At 40.3% G+C, this 9,070-nt stretch overlaps 1 protein-coding gene across 6 annotated transcripts in view; it reads left to right on the forward strand.

Annotated features, from left to right (window-relative positions):
- The first annotated feature begins 339 nt into the window (after positions 1-339).
- The window catches only part of Tanc2 (tetratricopeptide repeat, ankyrin repeat and coiled-coil containing 2), a 309,788-nt gene continuing 301,057 nt past the window's right edge, over positions 340-9,070 (forward strand). For 4 of the 6 annotated variants that reach the window (XM_029545901.1, XM_029545902.1, XM_029545903.1 and 1 more), the window contains exon 1: positions 397-605. The gene's annotated coding sequence lies outside the window, so the exon portion shown is untranslated. Of the gene's footprint in view, positions 606-9,070 lie in introns of all 6 variants that reach the window. The other 2 variants (XM_021213586.1, XM_021213585.2) reach the window with 2 other exon arrangements.

The following is a 9,070-nucleotide window of genomic DNA, read 5'->3' on the forward strand; positions in this document are numbered from 1 at the left end:
CGCGCTCCACCACGCACGCGCCCCCACGCACGCGCTCTCGCTCCGCGCTCGCGCTCCTCCCCAACCCGGCCCGGAGGGGGCGGGGCTGCGGGCGGCCTCCGAGGGTGCGACGCCCCCGGCGCGGCGGCGGCGCTAGAGAGCGGCCGGCCGGGCGCGGGTTGCTGGGCGCGCGCTGCTCCGGCGGGGCCCGCTGGCCACAGCCGCCTCGCGCCAGCCGCCCGCCCAGCGCGGCCAGCTGCGAGCGCCGCTAGCGCGGGGCCCCAGGCGGCAGGCGCCGCGCTCCCTCCGCCGCCCCGCGCGCCTCCTCGGGCGGCCCCGCCCCCGTTCCCATCCCCCTCGCGCTCACCTCCCGGCAGTGCCGCGCGCGAGGCGGAGCGAGGCGCCCGCCGCCGCCGCCGCGGTGCTGAGGGGCGAGCCTGTCCCCCCGCGCCGCCGCTGACAGGAGGACCGCAGCGGGCTGCCAGCGCTCGCCGGCCGCGAGGCCCCGCCGAGCCCGACTGAGGTGCGGATCCTCCGTGGGGCGTCCGCGGGCTGCGCGGTCCTCACCGGAGACCACTGGCACGCGGGCTTGACCCCGAGGTGCGCCGCGCCCCTTAGAACGGCAGGTAAGGGCTGGGCGAGCAGGGAAGAAGGGTCGGTGAGGGTGAGGTGACAGGGGCGTTCGCTTGCGACGCCTCAGCTGCGGGGGCTGGGGCTGGGGCGAGCAGGGAGACAGGGAATCGGGCAGTGAAGTGCCTCGGGTGTCGAAGGCGTGGGGAAGGCAGGCTGCCTCCGAATGTGGGACCGAGGGCGGCTTCGGAGGGCTCCGAGGTCTGCCACTTGGCTGTCACCGAGGTTGGTCTTGGTATTTGGTACCTGGAGGGTCTTTGGATGATGGGGACCGGGATGAGATGCGAGGTAGATTGCTAAACGTGGCAAGGAATGTGGTGCAGAACGAGTTGCAAAATGTGTCCCTGAATGCAGCATAAAAGTAGTTGTGAAATGTGCCAGGTAAAGGCACAGGATGGGCTGGCCTCTGTGGCGTAGAAATGCATGGTAGAAGTGTTATTAGGAATATGATAATTCCTTTGGGGAAGGAGGTACTATAATAAAAGACTAATGGGGCTCTTTGCTACATATTCTGTCCTAGGAGATCCAGAGGAGCTGCGATTTTTGACATAGGGAAAGTGCCCACGTGAAAGCAAAAAAAAAAAAAAAAAAAAAAAGCAAAAAGCAGATTGTCTGGTTGTGAAAGGAAAAAAATAGAGCTAAAATCATTTCAGATTTTGTCATCAACATGTAGAGCATCCATGCAATTTTAGCCTGTTTCTCTGTTCCAGGTGTGGAATGTTTAAAATGTTTCCCAGAAAACATAAACAATGATCATTAGCATTAGGAAAAGATTGGATGTCTTTCCCTCTCTCTTCTGCTCCTCTCAAGGAAACACACACACACACACACACACACACACACAAACAAAAAAAGACAAACAAGCCAAGCATCCTGACCCTAATTGTGTGTTCAGGATCGTTAGGCAAAGGGAACGATTTTTCATCTGTGTCCCTGCCTTGGCTTTTATACAGGTGAAAATAAGTGGAACAAGGAAAACAAAACAATATGGTGAACAAAAGGGATGAATTTTCAGGCATTTTGAAGGGTTGGAGCCAAAAGCTATGGCAGTGGCTAATTACAGAGCCTGGCAATAGTGGAATATTCTGGTATGTTTTAGCTGTTGAGATGGGATGGTGAGATAAGATAAAAACGCTATACAGTAAATTGGCATAAAACACAGCAACATGGATACTGTCAATGTAGTGTTCCTTCTAGCATTTACCAGGTAAATTGTCTTCGCAATGTGAGGAAAAACCAGAAACAAATGAAACAACTGTTCCTTACCTCTCTTCCTCCTTCCTTCAATCCCATCTTTCTTAAGTGTGTGTGTGTATGTGTGTCCCCACATGCTACAAAACGTTGTGACTTCCATCTAAGAACATCTGTGTTTTGAGAGAATTGTCAGGACATACTGTAATTTCAAAAGTAACAAAAGACAGCTAGATGAGCCATGTAAAAATAATGTGTGTATACATTGAGTATCTGTGTAACTGAAACAAAAGCAGAAATATTTGATGTGTTCACCAGGGTGTATTTAATTATTGATGATATCTTAGTGTGTTATGTTGGAATTCTTATAAATTGAATTACCTGCGTGAATGTTGTTCTTATTATAGTAATTTGCCAGATAATCTGAAAATTCATAGTGATTGGCTTCGCCCTGGTTCCAGATTCATTCATTGAGGGATCATTTCCTTCAAAAACAAAATTGGATTTTCCTTGATTAATTTTGAACTTTAGTCTTTTCTGAAGATATTTCCCTTACCTTGAGGTTCTGTTGAGGCTAAAGAGAGAAGAGGGCCAGAAGAGAATAAAGAGCAGTTCTGTTGGGTCTTCCTGTTTTGTTCTGACTATAAGCCATATGCACTGCCACCCCCTACTGTCTGTAGGAAGAGGTGTTGCAGAACCCTGTTCTTTTCTTGTTATCACTGCCCCCTTGTGTAAGGGAAGAAATTGATAGCTGCAACTTTTGGAAAACAGTCTTTTCAGATTATTCTTTATCATTGGAGTGGCTATGTAGATCTATTAATCACGTGTTTACTTTAAAGTGCATAGCTAGGAACATATGTTAACCAGATCTTAGATTTGATGTACCGTTTAAATAGTATCTGATATTAGTTAATTCAGGTTGCTAAAAATGTTTACAGTATGTTCAGGAACATGGGACTCTATTACTTTAGTAGTAGTAGGTTACATTTATACAGCATACACTTCCTGACAGTCCTGTACATTGTTTATACAGTTACAAAATCCTTCAAGGTATATATTGTTATTTCCATTTTACCCAGGAGAAATGGAAACAGATTAATTTGCCAAAGATTATGTAGCTGAGAATGGAAATGCTGTTTCAATTTAGAAACTCTGGCTCCAAACTGTCCTTCCTCACTATACTGGATTGTTCTCTCACATTAGTACTGACAAGGCATGCTGTACTTAAAATGCACATGTCCACCATAAAACAAATACTGTAGATGTGGATAAACTGTCCATACATGTGCAAAAAGTGCTTATAGTAAATATTTCTTTTTAGGAATTTGTTTTTAAATTCTTTTTATGTTATTATAAGCAGTAAGTATTCTTATTCAGGACTTTTCATGTAATTAAAGACCCATTTATAGTCATGTTTTCTTTGAGGTGGATCTTTAGAGGTAAAAAGTTATATTCAGGTACTTTGATACACACACATATACCTCATGGTATTTTTTTAAAAGTACCAGTAAATTTTTATTGCTAAGTTTATTTGGAAAATCAAGATGAAATCATTTTTCCTGCATACTTACATTTTATGATCTCTATTTGTTTTAATGTGATTAGCAAAAATGGGTTGGATCTTTTGAATAATTAGCTTTTCCAAACAAATGTTTGCTCAGATTTTTCTTAGCATTTAAACCATTGTTTATAGATATTGCTTACATATGAAATATTTACAAAAATGAATAAAGCACAAAGAACAGCAGTGTACTCTACACTCCTCATACAGCTTCGATTGTTTTAGAAAGTTGACGTTACCTCCCATGATTGTGATAATTATTTATTTACAAATTATTTCTACCATTTTGTTCACAGAAATATTTTCTGGTTACCTTGTGACTCACATAATTCATGTAACCAAGTAGTCTTTTACCTTAATATATGTTTGTTGATATTATGGTTATTTAACATATTAATTATGAACAAACATTTTTAGGATATAAAACTATATAATTTATTATACTGAAGAAATTGATTGAAATATAGGCTCAGACTTGCTCTGAATTTTTATTGATAATATTTTACTTATAATTGGTTTGCATTTTTACTGTAAAAGTTTACCACCAACACTGTTAAACCTTAATTGTTTATTTCCTTCTCCCATCATTGACTCTTTTTTCTTTTGAAACAGGGTCCCCATATGTAGCTCCAGTTGACACTGACTTACCCATTCTGTTGTGCATCCATGGTGCTAGCATTAAAGCCATGTGCCACCTTGTCTGGCTGTTACTAATATTTTTCCTCCAGTGGTGCTGGAGATAAGCCCACGGTCTTGTGTTTACTAGACATGTATTCTAACATTAAGCTGCACTCCCAGCCCCTCACCATTGATTTTTACCGCTGTCATGCTAGCTCTCCTTGTTTGCTATAGTTGACTTTATCCCTTTAGCATTTCCTAAATAATGATTTTTTTTGAATGAAGAAAGGTAGTAGAGTCTAAACAGGAATATACTAGTAACAGGAGTTCCAAAGGGGAAATACTGAAATGGCTGATACTTACTGGATATATACTAGAATAGTTATGCATTGCAATGCATATGATTCTTTCTTTGTCAAAGTTTTTCCTTCTTGAAATACAGTTAAAAGACAAAAGAGGTCTGGAGAGATGGCTCAGCAGTTAAGAGCACTGATTGCTCTTCCAGAGGTCCCGTGTTCAATTCCCAGCAACCACATGGTGGCTCACAACCATCTGTAAAAAATCTTATGTCCTCTTCTGGAGTATCTGAAGACAACGACAGTGTACAGTGTAACTCACATATATAAAATAAAATTAATTTTTTAAAATAAAAAGGGAGAGTCAAAAGAATTAGGCTGATGCCAGTCTTTATCATACTTAATTTTTTTCTTCTCATACAATCAGTTTCTGTCTTTTTTTTCAGTTGTGGTAGATGGAACCTCTCTAGTGTCTTTTTATTAGAACTCAAGTTAGTCTGATATCAGTCACCTAAACTAAGCTATTGCATCTTAGTCAATCATCTTGGCATGTTAAGAAAATAAATCAGATTGCTTAGAAGACACCATTACTCTTTCTTTTGTAGGTCCCTCCACATTGCTGTCAGAGTAATATATATGCATGTCCTCTGTTTGCGGTGGTAGTAGGAATGGGGTGTGTGGTGTGGTGTGTGTGTGGTGTTACACATGAATATGAGGTATATACTTGTGCATATAAAGGCCAGCGGAGGACAGTGGATGTTTTTCTCTGGTGCCTTCTTCTTTCTCTTGAGACAAAATGTCTCATTGAACTAGAAGCATGCCTTTTTGGCTAGGCCAGTCTTGCCGGGCGACCTTTGGGAGTCCATCTGCCTCTTTCTCTCAGTGCTGAGGTATAGGTGCATGTAACCATAGCTCATATTTCCTAAGGGTGCTGCAGATTCAGACTTAGGTCCTCATGCTTTTACCCATTGAACCATCTCCCCAACCCCAGAATGACAGTTTTAAAATTTTAGCTGATCATTTTAGTTTCTTCAGAAACTTTATTGCTTCTCATTAGAGAAAAAAGATCAAATAGCTCCTTAGCAACCAATGAGGTAATTAACGGTCTTTTCCTTACATCTTTTGACTTATTACTTGCCACATTTGTCTTCAAGTTATTCAGTAATTCTAAATTCCTTTAATATATAATAACCTCTTACATTTTCATATTTTATTTTGTATAAAGCTCTCTTTGCATTGGACTATCCCTTTCCGTTTCTTTGTTCTATAGGCAAATTCTTAATGTCTTGGCCTAAACAGGATCTTTTGAGTGAAAAAGGTTATTCTTAACTGACCTACTTGGGTTTGAGTGTGCTATTCTTTCTTCTCCCTTTCTACCATTATTTATGTGACTGCCTCATCGATAATCTGTTAGATTTCTTTAGGCAGGACTTAAGACGTTTCATCTTGTACTTTGCATCAGTATAATTACTGATAATGGGTACTCACTGTCCACTTACTGAGTACAGATTGTTTTAGTTATGCCTTTGAAACTTCAACCCATGCGAGGCGTGATGGTACTCGCTTTTAATCCCAGCATTTGGAGGCAGTGGAGCTATGTGAGTTCAAGGCCATCCTGGTCTACAGAGGGACTTACAGACCAACCAGGACTATGTGGAAAGACGCTGTCTCAGAATAGTATAAACAAGATACATATGCATACCTAAATCTAAATATTCTGACTAATACTTAGATGGTAATTAACATTGTCTCTACAGGTAAACAAACTTTGTTCTTTTTTAAACGTTTCCTAGGGAGGTAGCAGGAGAAAGATTAGAAGGTTCTCTGTGTGAACTTGAGCCAAATTACTTTCTTATGTATTATAGAAATTGACCATCTATACTGTGGGCTAAATCCGTCCCATCTTCTATTTTTATGTGTGTGTCCTTCAAGCTAAGAATAGTTTTTAGATTTTTTTTTTTAAGTGGCATAGCTATGCTCATTTGGTTACATATTGGCTGTGACTGTTTTTGGGTCATCAGCAGAGTCTAGTAGTTGTCATAGAGACCGTATGGCCTACAAAGCCTAAATATTTACTTTCTAAAAAAAGTTTGCCATTCCTTGATTTATTCTATAGTCTATGCCCTTAGTGTTCTTTGAATGTTAGGAGTTATATATGTCTATTAGGTTTTTACAGAAAATACCTGCTTCTATTTATTGAGAAAATTTACTATGCCTTAGTAATGCTTACTTGAAAAACCCGTTATACTTCTTTATAACATGTTATATGCCCAGTGTTTTCCTCTCCCCAGCCCCTTGAACTGAGACAGGGTTTCTCTGTGAAGCCTTATGTCCTGGAACTCACTTTATAGACCAGGCTGGCCTCAAACTCACAGAAATCGCCTGTCTCTGCCTCCTGAGTGCTGGGAGGCATGTGCTGCTGCCCACCCCCTAATGCTGCTGACCTATAGTATTCTTAATATGTATAACTCTGAAGGTAGATTCAGTTTTTTGTTTGTTTGTTTGTTTTTAAAGAAGTATCCCAAGCAGAGCCACGTGTGGTAGTAGACAACTTTAATCCTAGCACTTAGGAGGTGCTAAGCTGGTCTACAGAGTGAGCCCAGGCTAGCCAGCTGCATAGTGAGACTGCCTTAAGGAAAAAAGAAAAAGAAAAAGAAAGAAAAGAAGTGCCTGAAATAGAGAAGAGTTTGGAACACAGACTAGTTTGTTTCTTGTGTATTTTCCATAAAAAAATTGTCATATATATATATATATATATATATATATATATACGTACACACACATTATATATATTTGTCTTTGTTTTATGTAAGGTTTGAATGTGCATTAGTTATTTTGAAAAAATTGGAGCATTTTTAGGGTGTGTCATTTTCTTAGATGTTTATTGACTCCTTCCATGTGTATTTCTTGACTTTTTTAATTACTATCCACTTTCAGTTGAGGACAGAAGTTTAATATTCTCTTTTATGGCTTTTTTTGTTTTTGTTTTGTTTTGTTTTGTTTTGTTTTGTTTTGTTTTGTTTTGTATTTTGAGACAGGATCTCTCTGTAGTTGTCCTGGAACTGACTGTGTAGACCAGGCTGGTCTCGAACTCATAGAGATCAGGTACTGAGATTAAAGGCATGCAGCACTATAGCCAACTTAGAAATTTCATATTGTTTTTTTCTGTGTCCTAGATATTCTTCCACCTCTGAAAAATAAAATATGTAGCATATTAACTAGTATTTCCATTTTTCTAAAGTTTTACTGTTGATAGTCTACTGTTTTCCTTTGTGACAAAGGTGTTATAAAAGGATTTTATATGATTTATATGTTCATTTAAAAATTTTAACTTAAAATATTTTTGCTTGTGTGTGGGGTAACTGCATGTGTGTTTGTGTATTTACATATATGTGGGCAGGTTGTGTGCGTGTGTGTGTGTGTGTGTGTGTGTGTGTGTGTGTGTGTAGGGCAAAAGTTGATGTTGAGTGTCTTTTTTGATTGTTTTCTACTTTATTATATACTGAGGCAATCTCTCATTTGCACCCAGATCTTGCTGCTTTGGCTAGTTTAGCTAACCAACTTGCTCCAGGGATCCTGTTTCTTCCTCCCTCATGGTGTCAGGCCTGGCATTTCCCTTGGAATTGGGGATCTGAACACTGTTCTTCATGCTTGCATAACAAGCATTTTACCTGCCAAGATATTTCTCTAGCCCCCATACATTAACTTTTATAAATATGACCAAGATTTCAGACATAAAGTTTATTTGTTGCAAATATCTTTGAAGCACTAGACACACATTTCTTCATCTTAAATATATGAACATATCTATCTGGTCTTAAAGATAGGCATGGAGAAACGTGACTCTGATTTTCCTATTGTCATAGAAGCACACCTTTCACTGTGGATTTATTTATAATAGGTTATATTTATTGAACTTAGAGTATGTAGATAGTTTATTATTTAGTCATTTTAGACTTGGAGAATATACTTCACATCTTAGTAAATATGTCTGTTTAAATGAAGACTTGTGTTTTCTTAACCTTTGTTCCTGATCTTGTGTGGAAGAGGGGCAATGTCCCAGAAATTTCTAGTTACTGGTCTGTGGAAGCTTGATAGATAATTTGCTGTGTTCTAGAAGTCCATTTCTGCTTCAGTGCTAAGGAACTGTAGAGTTCCTTAGGCTTTTACACTGTAGTTGTCTTCAGACACACCAGAAGAGGGCATCAGATCCCATTACAGATGGTTGTGAGCCACCATGTGGTTGCTGGGAATTGAACTCAGGACCTCTGGTAGAGCAGTCAGTGCTCTTAACCGCTGAGCCATCTCTCCAGCTCTTAGGCTTTTAAAATTGGGTGGTGATGAAGGCATTTAGCTTTTATAGACCAGTGGAATGAAGACTTATTAAGGCATAAAAACAAATAATCACTGCCTACCGCTTATACTTAAATCCTGCTTTATCATTGATCTCCCTTCCTTTTATAGTTTTTTTAAAAGTTTATTTATTTATTTTATATGTGTGAGTACCTGTTGACTCTCCCGACATACCAGAAGAGGGCATTGAATTTCATTACTGATGGTCATGAGCCACTGTGTGGTTGCTGGGAATTGAACTCGGAACCTCTGGAAGAGCAGTCAGTGCTCTTAACCGCTGAGCAGTCTCTCCAGCCTCCTTTTTCTAGGGTTTTAAAGCAGAAGAGAGACTTTCTTTGAAAGTTGTTAGAGGGCTGGTGAGATGGCTCAGTGGGTAAGAGCACCCGACTGCTCTTCCAAAGGTCCGGAGTTCAAATCCCAGCAACCACATGGTGGCTCACAA

Source organism: Mus pahari, chromosome 14 (assembly GCF_900095145.1).
Source record: "Mus pahari chromosome 14, PAHARI_EIJ_v1.1, whole genome shotgun sequence".
Classification (NCBI taxonomy): Eukaryota; Metazoa; Chordata; class Mammalia; order Rodentia; family Muridae; genus Mus; species Mus pahari.